Below are 15,279 nucleotides of genomic sequence, written 5' to 3'. Positions count from 1 at the left end.
CAGAAATATTTCAGTTCCTGTTGGCCTTCATTTAGCTCTATCCCCTAAAATTAAGGTTACAATTAATTCTGAAAGTACAGCTCTTAACTGTTTAGTTTCTTCCTCTGCCCCCTGGAAAAGGGCAAGATATTTGATGTGCAAAACCTTTGGTACTCCTAGCTGAAACTGAGCTATATTTAAACCTTTCCTCCCAAAGCTGGAAGGAAATTAATCCCCGTCCCAAGTCATGGTAAACTGAACATGCAGTGTGTTTGCTTCTAACAAAATGGATTGTTCAACATATAACATGCTTAGGAATGTTTTATTTCATCATAGGAAAAAATATACATTAATTTTATCCTGGTGTCTTATTTGCTCAAGTTTAAAAAGGAAATACAAACACGAGTACTTCAGTCATAAGGATAGTTTTTTTTCAACCATGGCTGCATCATGTATTTTGATCCATCACATCCACTGAAATAGGCTTTTGTATCAGGGTGATGTACCTGAGGAAATAATATTTCAGTTGAATAAGCACCAGAATTAGCAATAAATATAAACTGATACTTAAAAGAATCATTAAAGTTACTACAGTTAACTTTTTGAAAACTCATGATTAGTTTTTAAATACATTATGTACATAGAGTTACTTTCAGTGGGATCTTCCATGTACCTTAACCTAATTTATGTCATCAGAACAGTGGTGTTCTCAAAGTACTGTACAAACGTTGAACCTATCTCATGAGATACTACATGCTAGACCTACACTGGCATTGATGTTTTGAAGTCGGCACTATTTCTTATTGAAGTAGTTGCCACTCATTTGTTGCTCGTAGAGCTATTTGTTACTTTTTTCAGCTGGATCAGTTATCTAATCCAATTAGGCAGCAGGAACAGTAAAGCAGCAGTCGGGGAAATGCTGAAGACACACAAAGTTGATGGGCTTAGGTTCCACGATGTCCAACTTGAAGGTTCAAATCCACAAAGGGCAATCCAAGTTACATGCTGTGTCAGGATGCAGAAAGCCTACAGTGAGGGGGTTAGAACTGTCAACTGGGAAAGGGTTAGGACAAGTCTAAGCATTTTCCCATTAGTCTCAACTCTTCAGGAAATTGCCTATTAGGCTGTAGGAAAGGCTGAGTGAGGGCAATCCACAGACCTTTTCAACTTGAGATACAGGCATGACTCACCATTTGCAATTAATCGCAACTAGACAACTTTCAAATACCTGATTTTGTGAACTTGTTACCATCAGTTCCCCTAATCTGTGGGGAGAATTAGCCCATCATGCAGGTGAATAAAGCAGTCTGATATCCTAAAGGCTAGTTTACGCAAGGTAAATGTTTAAGGTGAACTATCAGTTTCTCCCCATGGACTATAAAGGAAACCGAAGGTAGCCAGCGGACTGACATAATGAAAGGTGCATTTTTTAGACACGTAAGTTAGAGTGGTCAGAACCCAGTTTTAAATACTTATGACACTTATCTGGGACAGCATAGTTCCCGCTCCTAAGTCAGGCACGTTAGCACATTTTGTATTACAATCAGTGGCTAAAAAAAAAGCAAGGACTGGAACTAAGGCTTCTCTCAAATAAAAGGGGTAATAGTGTCACACTGTTCGGCCCCATCAATTGAGGGGGGTCCTTTATGTGCAGTGGCACAGTTTCAGGAAAGAACATGGAGAGCCTTCAGGCCAGCCTAACTTACACCGTTCCTCTCGGGGGTTCTCCTGAAAGGCGAAAGATGCCAATTTGAATCTCCCGTGTTTGACTAGACCAAGCATCTCCTGTTAGATGAATGGTTCAGCTGCTTGCTGTTATTTTAAATACAGATACTGCCACTATCTACTATTTAAAAGAAGGCATCCACAATAGCACTGGATCACTTGCAAAAAGCCGTTTGTATATGGCATGCATGCTTGAAGGCTGTTTTCCAGATCAGTCTGGGCAGCAGCTGAGCAGAAGCTGATTGAAATGCAGATTTTTCAGAGTGGAACTGAAAAACCAATGTACTTTGCTAGAGCCGGTACAAAAAGATTAAATGACTCGTCCAACTTTGATAGGTCAGTGAAGTCCTAAAACAAAAGTACATAACAGAAGTCTTGTTGCTAAAACACTTAAAAAACTAGGCAGTCAGACACTCTGAAGTAGGCAGTACCTGGCTTTGGTTATTTATCACCTTCCAAAAACACATACTTGAAAGTAGAGCAGCAATTTGTTTATCTGCTTTCTCTATTAGTTTTCACTAACTTTGCAAAATAGACAGATAGTATCTATTAAGCCAAAGGTCAGCCAACTTTTAAACGCACAGGATAACAAACAAGTTGGAACTGAATAAAAAATGAATACTACCTCTAATCCCAGAATAATAATTGTTATCTCTTCCTCAGGAATGTAAGCTGTAGATTTGCCAAATCCATTTGCTTTGTTAATTAGAATTCAATAGTGAGGAGTATCTTTTAGATCCTGTAAAAATAGAAGGAAAATAAATAGCCTCAAGGGGAGGTGATGACTGAAGATTGCATTATGTAATCGGTTAACTCTCACCAGGCTTACAGAACCTAAACCCACTCCATATACACATACAGCAAGTTCATTTTTACGATCTCACCAACATCAGTTTGGAAAATTAAATATAAAGCAATCAAACCTGTAATATGTGAAGTTCTTGGCACATCTGAAACATTTTTTAATAGTCAAGATTTTAATTAACATTTTCTCCCACAGATCTTGCAAGAAACATGACTTAGAATATCCCTGCTTTTTGTATATAGGTCCTATAACAATTTGTTAGTCGCCCTTCTTCCTTCACAAGTGGCAAGAGAGAACACCGGAGAGAAAGAGGCAAATTCAGAACATAATACCACCTCTGACAATCTCGGTCCTGATCCTGGACAGCACTAAGGCAACTTACATGTTTATATAAAAATCTTCCAGCCAAGAAAGGAAAAGTGTGGCTTACTATTATTTTTACAGTGCCTATGAAAACAAATCGTGGGCCAGGGTCCCACCATGCTTACTACTATCCATAAACATTCCTGCCCAAAGTAACCCGCAATCTAAATACAGAAAAATGATGGATGAATACAGACAGATAACTGGAGTTTACGAAGCAGTTTGTATCGATCAATGTGACAGGCAGTGGCCTCTGCTCAACAATTTAGTAAAGAACTGAAAGTCAGAGAAAGGCAAGGAAAAGTTGGGGTGAAAGCCTGGCTAATGTTTAGAGGGGATTTGCAAGGACCAAGCTTAGTAGTTGCCTTGCAAAGGTCAGAAGGCATTTTGCATAGCTGATGCATGTAACATGATAGGCAAAGGCAAGTTAAAAAAACCCAGAAGACACACATTTAAACCACGTCATGACTATTGAAATTAAAAAAACAATAAAGATGAACACAAGGTCACGGGGAGAACAGAACAATATAAGGAACATAAAAAGAATCAGAACGCCATAATGGGGAATTCATGGGTGTTCAGTTGGTGACAACAATACTGAGAGGAGAAAAGAAAGCAAGGATGCAGGTGTTTTAGAAGCCAAAGATGAGTGGCAGGTGGATAAAATTACAGCGGGGAAGGAACAAAATGCACAAAAGAGGACTGAATGTCTCCCAGCTGAACATGAATTCTCTGCTACAGGCAGAGTTTCTCATTTTTTTCTCATTTTCAGTCCTCTTTGACTTAATGATTAGTGCCTTCCTGCCACTTAAGCAGGGTATGCAGCACTGCATTATCAGACCAGCACTGTCAACAAAGATTTAGCATCTGATTTTCAAATACAACAAGGACTTAAGCTAGAGAATTTCAAAAGCTTCAAGAATTGTAACAAAAATAAGTTGTTAAATAGATTTACATTCCAAGTATTCAGATCCCCAGAAACATTGCTTTCTAACTGAAATTCATTAAACACAAAGGATTACTTGCCTTTCTTAGGTGCAATGGAGATGTTACCAATTATGGATGATCAGATAAAAGATGTTAACAGCCTCTCAACTTTAGTAACACACCAGGAGAAATCCATTCAAACATTGTAGGTTCACACTGCTACTGTAAATACAACTCTGTGTATTAAAAGTGAATCATCTTAATTCGAGACGTGTCCAGTACAACCTTGACCAGCGAAGCTTAACCAGTGGTGCAAAAGCAAAACTCTGCTGGGACAACAGCGCAGAAGAAGTGGAGGTACCGCTCAGCTGCACGGGTGATATGGGGCTCTTAAGTATTTTCCATTCAGTTAGCAGGAAGTCTGTCTGTAACAGTGTTTCTGAAGGTTTTTTAACCTGAGTTATTCTGTGTATGTATTACTAAAGCAAGAGTTTAATAAATTCAAACCTGTTTTGCTGAAGGATATTTGGTTGTAGCCATTCTTCTGGACTGTTAGCTTTTACATGCCATCCAACAATGACTCCTGAAGAGCCAAATCTTTTGTGAACTATTACCTGTCCCCCACTGAACTGAATATATTCAGGCTTTGGACTGTGAACATGAGTTGATTCTAGTTTAACAAAAAAAGAGACTTAGCAAGGATAAGTGTTTGAGGAAGTATATTAAACATTTAAACAGAAACTCTTCTGACTTCTGCCAGAAGAGAACTGACAACTAGACTAACAGGTGAAGACAATTAGACTAATAGGTGAAGTAAACAAGGGAATAGGTACTTTGGTTTTTTCCCCCCAGAATATTACCGTGATATTTGACAAAGCAGCATCCACTAGGGCAGGCATTTTTCTATTTGTATGCCTTTGGTATTACATAGGAGTCTTAACAGAGTTTTGGAAAGTATAAACACATGTATGTATTAACAATTACATAAGCCTTACAAACTATTTTACAGTGCTTACACATACTAACCGATTATGCCATTACTTTTCTCCAGTTTAGGTCACACAATTCTTCTATTCAGTCTGATTGCAGGGAATTATTTTTCCAGAGGCAGACTGATCAACTGTTTCTTTTTCTTTTTGTGAAGTTGATCTAAATCAGTTCATTTCTGTCAAGTGAAAGCTATACCACTGTTTCATACATCAATACAAAATAGGCACACTCAGATCTATTCGATAAAATAGATACATACATATAGTATATCATATTGATGCTGTTATACAACACAGGGTGAAAAGGCCTTGGATTTTACATTTTCTGTTTTGCTTACTGAACATTATCAATAATGTTTAGAGAGAAGGAGGGGGAAAAAAAAAAAAAGAGTACCATTTACAAAGTATGTAAGGAAATCCACTATAGAATACCTTATAGATGACAACACCACAAGCAAAATCCAAAGGATTGCAAAGACTCCAATACCTGCAAAATAAGAATGGAATGGGTTTCTGCTTCATTGTCGCCACTTTTAGTTTTCTTTTCTCCATTGTACCAATTCCCAAAACGTAAAATTAATAACCCAACATTCAAACAAGTTCTTTAGAAACTGAGTTTTAGGATAATGGGCCTTCTGATTATTACTATCTTAAGCATTTGTCTGAATAGAGGGATACTGCAAAGCCTTCGATACAAAATTCTTCACAATTTGAAGCCCAGATGAGAGTTTTACATTAAAACCACTTTTAAGAAAAACACAAGAAAAAGAAATTTGTTCCAACAGGAAAAAGAGTGTGAATCTAATTTCTTTGGATATGTAACTCTACAGGTGCATTAGAATTTTTATGTTTTTCATTGCTATTGTGAAAATGAGAAAGTGTAAAGAAACTATGAGCAAACTGAACATTTCCTGGGGGGGGGGAGCTTTCAAATATTCCTTCTGCTGGCAATGTAACAGGAGCAGTCTATGAACGGATGTATTTGGGTTAACATTCTCCATCCATACCAGTCAGCAACCTGTTGGTGCCAAAGAACTATAGGTCGTCCTAGTCTCTTTCCTCTTTTATGGTGTTCACCAACTTCCCCTCTTTTCAGTCTTACTCCCTTCACCCTGCCTGGAAGAAGTAAGAGCAGGTTCCACAACTGTGCAAACAATGCTTTTTTTAAAAGTCTTGGTTTAGCTCAGATCTGTAGGAAGACTTAAGGTTGACAAATACCTTTTAACAGAAACAGGAATGGGCAAATATCGTGACTTGTCAGACTGCATTGTTGAAAACAGCAGCTAATATAGTATGTTTGGAAGGTCTCAAATATCACTGTATTTTTAGGATAACCAATTCTTCACATTATAAGATATTCAGAAGACACAAGCAGCTCCAGCTATATACAAATAATCAAAAGATCATTTGGTCTTTGAAGGCTCTATCTTTAGATAGATATGCCTGGAGCTTTCCACGAAGCTGCAAAGCAATTTATGGTGAACCTAAGAAAAGCATGGTTTCTCTTTCCATTCATACACCATCCCCCTAGGTTTTCCTGGGGGCAAAACTAGGTCTGAATCTTCCACAGTTCAGAGGACTTGACACCCTTGATTATTGTACATGGATCAATAATAAAGGATTTTTGAAAGTCCAAACAAGGTAAAACCTTTGGAATATTTCTACTGTACAAGAACTAAATCTCACAGACAAGCCCTTTAACCTCCCCAAACAAGTCCAAGCAACTGTCGTCTTAAATTAAAATGGTGTATATATAAATGGATATAATTTTACTTTTTCTAGACCAACTCACTGTCACGTGTCCAATAATCAAGTTTCACCTTCTTCCTAAACACACAGATTTCCCATCTGCATTTTCTAACTAAATTTCAAGTTTTCTTGAACTACCATATACAGCATAAGATGTCCATCCCATGTTGTAGGATCTGATCCTACAAACACGTAGTTGCTTACAATCATTAATATGGTTGATTATCCTGATTCACAATCAGATAAATTTAAGGTGGAGGATAACATGTACAGAAATACTGCCATGATTTACATTTAGTTTCACATGGAGTTCAAATTGCATGTTTGTGTAGAATATAGGCACAAGTTTTTCTTAAAACTGGTAGAAAGTTCCAAATCAGTCTCAACAAGCAAATGAGAGACACTTCCTCTTTGTTACTTATTTCACTCCTACAGCACACCTTCCTGTTAAGAAGAGGCCGTGTTTGAAATTTATCCTTAAGTGTAGACAGTATGTAACATCCTACCTTGTCTGTGATAGCCACAGAGTTCAATGATCTGCCCACGCATCCAGACTCAGGTAAGATTTTGTAAAGCTGCTCCAAGGGGCAATTATTCTTCAGTAGTAAAAATGATCATTGCATTGTTTTAAAAATCTTCTCTAGTATTTTTATATATATTTTTTAATATTTAAACTTTAAGGCTTCACTTCTGTAGTGAACAGGAAAAAGAAGTCAGTGACCAGGAACAAGTTCACAACCACACAACCAATGCACTACACAGGCTGCACTGTTAAAACCAAGTCACGGAAGTCTCTCTTCGCATGGTTCATCTTCAAAATACCAACATTTGCCAGTGGTTACCACTAGCAAATATTTGGACCTGATGTAGTATTCTCCGTTTTACATTCGGAAATAGATGTGGGCGACCCTGTCAATACATACTTCTTAATTCAATGTCATACCAGGACACCGTACTTACTCTATTGGGTTTGCGTGGCAAGGTTTTGGTGGCGAGGGGGCTACAGGGGCGGCTTCTGTGAGAAGCTGCTAGACGCTTCCCCCATGTCCGACAGAGCCAATGCCAGCCGGCTCCAAGACGGACCCGCTGCTGGCCAAGGCCGAGCCCATCAGCGATGGTGGTAGTGCCTCTGGGAGAACAGATAAGAAAGGGGGAAAAAAACCCTGCACAATGGCAACTGCAGCTGGCGAAAGGAGTGAGAAGATGTGAGAGCACCAGTCCTGCAGACCCCAGGTCAGTGCAGAAGGAGGGGGAGGAGATGTTCCAGGCGCCGGAGCAGAGATTCCCCTGCAGCCCATGGAGGACCCCATTATGACTGCCTTAAGTAATTTACTGTGAAAGAGTTTTTGTTGGTCAAGACTCTGTACTGAGTCATACTATGCAAGCGAACCTATTTTAACAGTAAGCGTCAAACGGTAATGGAAAGTTAGAAATAGTCTTACTAATCAAACACTTCATTTCCCCCTTTTCAAAGGGACATAACCCATAGTAACATATATTGGAATGTCCAAAAGCAAAACGAGATTAAGGCACAGTTGTGCACTCAGGCAGATTATACACAGATTTTTATGTGAAGAAAACAATGGTTGTTATTCAAATTTTGAAGGACATCTTTAAACAACTAAATACAGTCACATTAAGCCACAAAAATGCCTGAGGTATGATTTGAATGTTGTTTTCATGGAGGAATGGCCAATGTGTCCCACCCACACTCCAACTTTCCAGGACAAAGTGTCACTGGGGATGAGAAAGAGAACTCTCTTTTAAATACAGTAAGGAAGGAGAGACTTACAACCTTTCTGTTATTTGGATGCGCTAAGCAGAGTCCGTTCTGTACCACCGGGATATGAAATAGCGCGCAGGAAGCGCAGACAGCAGCACGCAAATCTGCAGAGCTGCAGCTGCATTGATGGGAGGCATTCGAACAGGAACTTTCTTCAAAGACACTTCCCTGCTCTCTACTATGAAAAGAGGAAGGGAAAAAAAAAAAAAAAAAAGAGACAAAAAATGTAGCCGTCAGCTTTGTTAGCTGTGTAGTACTTCAAAGTTTCCTTCAGTTTGTTTTGTTGGTTCACAAGACAATATACAATCTGCACACACGCATTTCAGTTACAGCCAGAGCACACCTAAATTGGGCCAAACGGCATTAGATTTGAAGGTACTTATAAAAAGCAATAGAAGACTAAAGTAGACAGCTTCACAAGACAAAGCAAACAGAAACCTGGTTAAGAGTTATACAGACATCTCTCTCATCTGGAAACAGAAAAAAGAAAAAAAAAAGGAACCAGGAAGCTGTATGGTTGTCCAATTTGCAATGAAAAGCTGCCCTCCATGAACAAAAATCATTGTGTTGCTTTATCAAGTGCATTAAACGTGTCCGACATATCAGATTGATGGCCTCAAGAAAAATCTATTTACGTTCAGTGCTTGTTGCGCATATGACAGAACAAAGGGGAAGGGGGAAGGAAAAGAAGGGGGAAGGAAAAGAAGGGGGAAGGAAAAGAAGGGGGAAGGAAAAGAAGGGGGAAGGAAAAGAAGGGGGAAGGAAAAGAAGGGGGAAGGAAAAGAAGGGGGAAGGAAAAGAAGGGGGAAGGAAAAGAAGGGGGAAGGAAAAGAAGGGGGAAGGAAAAGAAGGGGGAAGGAAAAGAAGGGGGAAGGAAAAGAAGGGGGAAGGAAAAGAAGGGGGAAGGAAAAGAAGGGGGAAGGAAAAGAAGGGGGAAGGAAAAGAAGGGGGAAGGAAAAGAAGGGGGAAGGAAAAGAAGGGGGAAGGAAAAGAAGGGGGAAGGAAAAGAAGGGGGAAGGAAAACAAGAAAAAATTAACCTGCAAAAATAAATAAAAGTTAAGTAAATGATATTTGCGACTCCCTTATTTACATCCTTTTTTTCTGTGAAGGTGGACAAGCGCCTTTAACCTGCTATGAATAGAAATCAGGAGGAAGTTCTCTAGTGTGAAGTTTATGCAAAAGGCGTCATGTTTTAACAGAAACTTTTAACCCAGGCTCACAGCGTGCCTGTAACCACCCTGCTGGTATTTCAGAGAGCACTTAGTGGTGGTCCCTGGGCCTGGTTTTGTCACGGATGAAGGCGTCGCTGAAACAAAAGCGTCCTGCATGGTTTCGACAGCGCGTGTGCCAGCCGTCAAGCAGAGCCTCCCTCTGGGCTGCTGCACGGGGTCGAAGCCTGTTCACGAGTCTCCTCTTTGTCAGGGATTTCTCTGGGGTAAATTCAATAGCAATCAGATTTGTTGATGACACCCAAATCAGAGCAGGAGCAAACAAAAAGATAAGACTCGAACTGCAAATGACCCACAGACATGAGAGTAACGGGAACATTACAGACAACAGGGGAAATTCGGCAGTAGCAAATGTTGAGTCTTGCCAAGGGAGAGGAAATGTTCTGGCCGTCTCTTTTTGCTTACTGAGCACATCTCTGTAAAGGGCGGGTACCGTGAAAAAAAGCAAAAATGTTATCGAGCTGTAGCTAGTTCAGTAATGTAGCTTACTTTTCATTGTGTCCTCAGTAACATATCGATTCATTATGTCTCTTCTTCATTAATAGGGCCTGTAGTTATAGGACAAGGGGTAATGGTTTTACACTAAAAAGAGGGTAGATTCAGACTAGATGTAAGGAAGACATTTTTTAACGTAAGGGGGGCGAAACACTGGCACAGGTTGCCCAGAGAGGTGGTAGATGCCGCATCCCTGGAAATATTGAAGGTCAGGCTGGATGGGGCTCTGAGCAACCTGATCGAGTTGAAGATGTCCCTGCTCACTGCAGGGGGGTTGGACTAGGTGACCTTTCAAGGTCTCTTCCAACCCAAACTGTTCAGTGATCCTGTAAGATGGGAAAAATCATGCAGCATCTCCCCCACTATGTCGGATGGAGCAGAGGAGCGGTGTTAGCTTTTAAGTAGAGCACGTTGTTGGCTTGAACAGTTTGACTTGGTGCTTGGGCTGAACTGAGTTGTCTTGGGCAGTGGTTTTGAGCCTGGGGCCCATGAAAGATAATTAAGAAAAGCAAGCATAATATCAGGCGGCTTACATGAAGCATCCTGGGGCATGCGGTCAAACAAGGATAATCCATTTTTCTAGTGCATAAAGTGCTTTGAATTCCTGTGCCTTAGCTAGGCAGGAAGCTAAGGGAAAAAAGCATCAAGATTTGGCAGTGCTGCTTTCCCTTCTCCGTTGCTTGTGTTGCCACTTGCTGTTCTTCCTTTCTCCTGCCGTCTCAGGGTCTCCCCTGAGACCCTCCTTGCTTAGGGACTGCCTGTGTTTGTCAGCGGTAAGGCTGTACAAAGATAACGAGTGGTTGGCAAAAATTACAACAGTGATTTCAAGACAGCATTAGTGGAAAATACATCATGTGGGAACTAAGTAACCAGTCTTAGGGTTTTGTTTCTTGGTGGATTTAAACCTGTGCAACATAGCAGGTATGCCCAGTTAAAAACTCACATTAATACTGACCTGGACTAGAACTACAAACTTAACCTAAGAAAAATATATTTTTAAAACGTAACCGATCCAGTTGTTTCTCTATAGATAAAATATAATAGAAATAGCTTTGCTTGGATAATTTAACCATTATTCTTCAACCCCATTAAAATTCCATTATAGGGGGAACATAACAGGTTAAGTTTTCTGAAGATATTTAGGAAAAGCTTATCACAAACATGTCACAGACCATGGCCACATCAACGCAAGAGAAGATGCCTGCTTTTCTCCTACGCTGTCATTGCAGTAACAGAAGAATGAGTCTAGGACCCAAACAGGAAAAAAGATTGAAAGAATTTATTTCTTCTAAGAGCCCCACTTTCCTTCCAAGCCTAGGCAGCATCAAAAGGCAGAACAACTTTGAATAACAGGAAGGAAGAGAAACAGGGACAGAAAAGGACACTTGGTGTCTGGAAAGCCTTTCTCCAAGTGGATGCTCAGTGCTCAGACTGCTGTGAATAATGTTTCTAGCATTTAAATGGGCTAGCTAGGTTTGAAGGCAACAACTCTCTGAGGAAGAAGTGATAGAGAGGTTGAGATGATACTTTTGCTATTACTTGAATAGAGACAATTTCCTGCAAGACAGCATATTCCTACCTAGTGGCAGAAAGGTTATTTGTGCAGTGGGAAGTCTCTCCATACATTCATGACATGAAAAAAAATTCAAAGTTATCGGTGAGCTGGTGAGGAAGCTGCTCAAAGAGGAGCGTTTGCAATCCTTTTGCACATCTCTGGCTCGTATTAGAGATCTCTGCAGTCATCTTCTGGGCAATGAGGGTCTGTCCAGCAAGTAAGGAGCAAGGCTTCCACTATAACAACATTACACTATATATATGCTTATATACTTTTCCTTTAAGGACGAGGTACATCACCTCATGTAATGGGTTGAATTATGTTTTACTGGCTTCTGGTGAAAAAATGGCTGTGACATGACAGCATCAGCGGGGTGTCAGGTGGTTTGAAAGCAATCTAAATCCACACACTTTTTTGTGAACGATACATGAAGTGGTGAAGAGGTGCTGAACCAGGTTTTTTTCTCTCTCTGCATCAAGTCTTTATCTGTTCTTGGCAATGGTATGATTTCAAGTTAAGATTGCTGAAGTCAACCTTTTTATTGTCCGGGACTAAATATGTACCTTTTCAAAAACTAGAAAACATTTTCTTCCTTTTTTTTTTTCCACAGCATGCGGAACTGTTAATCAGCAAACTGCATTTCTGCCATGAGTCTTCCCTGACAATAACAATCCCCTGAGGAGGAGAGAGGAGGCTTAACAGGGAGTCAAGGGCATCAAGGCAAGTGCAAAAATAAGGTCAAAAGCTCACAGAAGTTTTACAAGAATGTAAGTTTTGTAAAAAGGCTAGACACAATGCTACACAGACTGAAGCATTTTCTTGGAACATTTCCAAAGCCAGAGGAAAATTACAACTTGATGAATTAGCATGTAAGAAAACACCACTGACCATAAGACAATTTCAGATGATCTACCTTTCTTAAGACAAAGCGTATTTGAATTTTCTAATCATTTTCCTAAACAATTTGACCTCTCATTTCCCTTAGAACTTTATCAGTTTAGTATTAACATACATTTTACAACCTGAAACCCTTTACAACCATTAAACAGAATAAAAGTTTCGAGTATTAGATTTTTAATCCTTCCCAATGTACTTGTGCATTCCGACTAACCAATGTAAGTGAAAGACAACAATAGTACAGAGAGCACATACATCCAGCTCTTCATGTTGAGATTCTAGTTCGGTAAAAATATGCAGTGTATTGAAAGATGCTGGCACGATCACTAATTAAAGAGCTTAACTGTTTGAAGTAATTTTGTTCTGTAAATGTCCTCAACACAAGACCTTGGTGAATGGGCAGGTTTTGACAGCTGTATTCCCTTTCTTAACAGTTCATGGAAGCTTACTCCACCCTCCTTAATAATAAAGAGAATGCAAATTTTGAATTAGGATGCTCAAATATGAGAAAAATAGCCCCACTAGATTCCTCTACTGTAGAATGTAAACAAAGTAATCCTTTCTAGTGTTTTAGTCATATTCTAACTACCTTTGCATTTTAAGTTAGTCTTTATTATTTTGAATATCCTTGTTCAAAGTCAAATTCAGAGACGTGAGACAAAGCACAAATTAACAGATGAGGCTGCCTGGCCCCTGAATACTAAGACTTAGTTTGAACTTGGTATCTTCAGGAATATGCCTCTGCAGAAACTTGATGCTGAATGAATTGATTACCTGCCTCCACTCGTTTCCTCATTTTTTCACCCATGCACCTACACGCCAAAGTAAAATGAGAGGCAGATAGGACCAAGTTTAGGTAAACCCTTCCCATTTCTGAGACAAGAAAAGGAAGCACGAAGGAAATTTTTATGGCTGTTACCAGGTTAGAAACAGCATTCCTGAATACTCTACCCTGTCCTCCCTTCAGCACACCCACAGATTTCAAAGTACGAGAGAGAATTCATAAATCCTCACTACGCTCCTGTGAAAGAGCCTATTGTGCAGGTATCTAACACAAGATTTGTCTGAGCTAGAAAAACAACCTGACATTTTGGGCTTTGAGTTTACTGTCCACAGTAGTAAAATCCACAAAAATTGTATTTTGCATGCTAATTTTGTGTACAATAACTCAATTATATGCCATTTAAATTCCAGTCACCTTCTACGTTGCTTGCTGGCTTAGTTCTCTGGCACTTGCTTTGCTTTCACGTGCGATTCAAATAGAAACATTGATTAATTTTTAAAGCCATTACATTTTGCTCATTTGTCTTTGGGAAAAATGACAAACGCACGCTTTTGCAAAGCTCATATTGATTGCTAGAGCAGGAAAGAACACAGGTTTTGGTACAAGAACTTTTTGCTTTGGAAACAAAACGGTCAACTTCAAGGATAATTTCCTTCATTTAATGAGCATTATGATCTAGCAGGAGTAAATGGTATTAACAAGGTAACGAAGCATTAGTACTGGCACAGTCAGCATCTAGCTGTCAGATACCAACATTTCACAGCATGTTAATCCTAAGCAAAGTCTTGATTCCTACTTAAACAACCACACAGTAGGTTTCAAAAAGACACCTGTCACACAAGTGAGGAGAGAACTGGGATAAAATTGTATTTTAAGGATTCTGTACAAAGTTATATGGAAAAAGATCTTTTCAAAACAAAAAAAATCATGAACTGCTTAAGACTATTCACAGTAACAAAACTAAAGCCCTGGACATGGGGTGGCTTGTTTTTGGAAGAGCACACCACCATTATAATAATGCTGGAATACTGAAGATGCATATGCAATAGAACTACCACCTCCAGTACTTAACAGAAACATGGAAGGAAGCATATATTGCATTTTCAGTATTCTCGAATTATTTCTCTCCAAGCAGAACATGCCAATTACTAAAACTCACACAGATACTTGAGACAACAGAGATTTTTCCTCATATGCTAAAACAAGTTTTGGCTTTTCCAGGGAACTCGGTTGGTTCTGCCAGGACCATTCCCTGATCCCATTGCTCAGCAGCACACGTACCTGCATCTGTGAGGCGAGTAAGGGTTTCTTCCATCACCTCCTTGCAATTTCAGGTAAGGTACATAAGCAGGAAAAGATCACCTGATAAAGCAAATAACACGTCAAATTAAACAGAATCCACATGGTGCAGTATTTGAAATACCAAATATTTCGTCTTCCATCTATTGAGCGGAAACATGCAGATATAAGCAAACCAACCCCACAGCATTGCGAAAACACGTCCTGTATTGACTTTTCTGTGCATCACCCGTTCAGGGCAGCTAGACTGGAGACCAGTACCCTACGTGCAGGGAGGCGGGGGACTTCTCTCTGCTTAGTTGTTTTTACCTTCTTCTAGCGTTGTTGGGAAGCAGAGATTTCCACATCGACTGGATGTAGCTCTGGTACAACATCTGAACAGGGATGGCTTCTCGGGAGGATGAGGGGTACCCTGCCGCACACGTGGAAGTGAACTAAGAGGACTGGTAACAGGGCGTCTTCAGTGCCAGATGCTAGTGCCTTTCTATTGCCTCCAGAACTGCAGGGTTTAGTGAAAAACCCTACAAAATAGCAAATTTTGATCTCTGGCAGAGAGTGCTTTGGTTGTCATGATTTCGTCTGTTCCCACATAATACACTATACACCATACTACCATATGCTGCTATACTGTATTCCACGAGGAGTCAAAACAAGCCGCTTTTAGGCTGTTCTGAAGAACCCATAAGCAACTGTCCCATA

This window comes from Harpia harpyja, chromosome 3 (assembly GCF_026419915.1).
Source record: "Harpia harpyja isolate bHarHar1 chromosome 3, bHarHar1 primary haplotype, whole genome shotgun sequence".
Classification (NCBI taxonomy): Eukaryota; Metazoa; Chordata; class Aves; order Accipitriformes; family Accipitridae; genus Harpia; species Harpia harpyja.
The sequence above is the reverse complement of the archived record's forward strand: the minus strand, read 5'-3'. Positions refer to the sequence as shown.